The sequence below is a fragment of the Galeopterus variegatus genome, unplaced genomic scaffold (genome assembly GCF_000696425.1).
Source record: "Galeopterus variegatus unplaced genomic scaffold, G_variegatus-3.0.2 Scaffold192, whole genome shotgun sequence".
Taxonomy (NCBI): domain Eukaryota; kingdom Metazoa; phylum Chordata; class Mammalia; order Dermoptera; family Cynocephalidae; genus Galeopterus; species Galeopterus variegatus.
In genome coordinates, this window is record NW_007726303.1 from 131800 (window position 1) to 132577 (window position 778).

Below are 778 nucleotides of genomic sequence, written 5' to 3' on the forward strand. Positions count from 1 at the left end.
AACACCAAGTTAAGGGTTAAGATCCCCTTACCGGTCATCTTTAAAAAAAAAAAAAAAGAAAGAAAATTATGCTAAAGCCCGAAAATATGATGGACTAATTTTTTAAATTGTTCATAGATCATATCATAGATCTTTGCTCAAAATGCATATAACTCTTTAGGAGAAAATATATACTAAAATACTAAAGTAGCTCTTTTGGAGAGGTGAGCATGATTGGGGTAAAAGATTGTACCTGTATGTTTTACTTATAGATTACAAGAATTTTGTACAATCAGCATGTACTTCTCGTATAATTAAAAAATAAAAGAAAAATGCAAAGCATATAGCTTAAATAAATAGACACAGAAATACTGAAATTCCTCATGAAATTTAGAACTACTGAAGAAATGTAATACTTTAATTGGATTCAGGGTAATCCAAAAATTAACATAAAATATTAGCTTTTTCTATAAACCCTCATCTTATACTCAAATCCTAGCACTCTTTTTTTATGTTTTCTCCATATATAATTTTATGTGTAACAGAATCAAGAAACAAAAAATTTTAATTAAATAAACCAACCTATAGGGAACAAATTTTCCCCCCAAAATCCAAGAATAAATTTAAAAAAAAAAAATGGGCCAGCCCGGTGGCGCACTGCTGTGGTGCGCCGCTTGGGAAGCGCGGTGGCGCTCCCGCCGAGGGTTCGGATCCCACATGCGGACCAGTTCCCGCTCGCTGGCTGAGCGAGGCGCGGGGGCAACACTGAGGGCTGCGATCCCGTTGCCGGTCCCGGTCC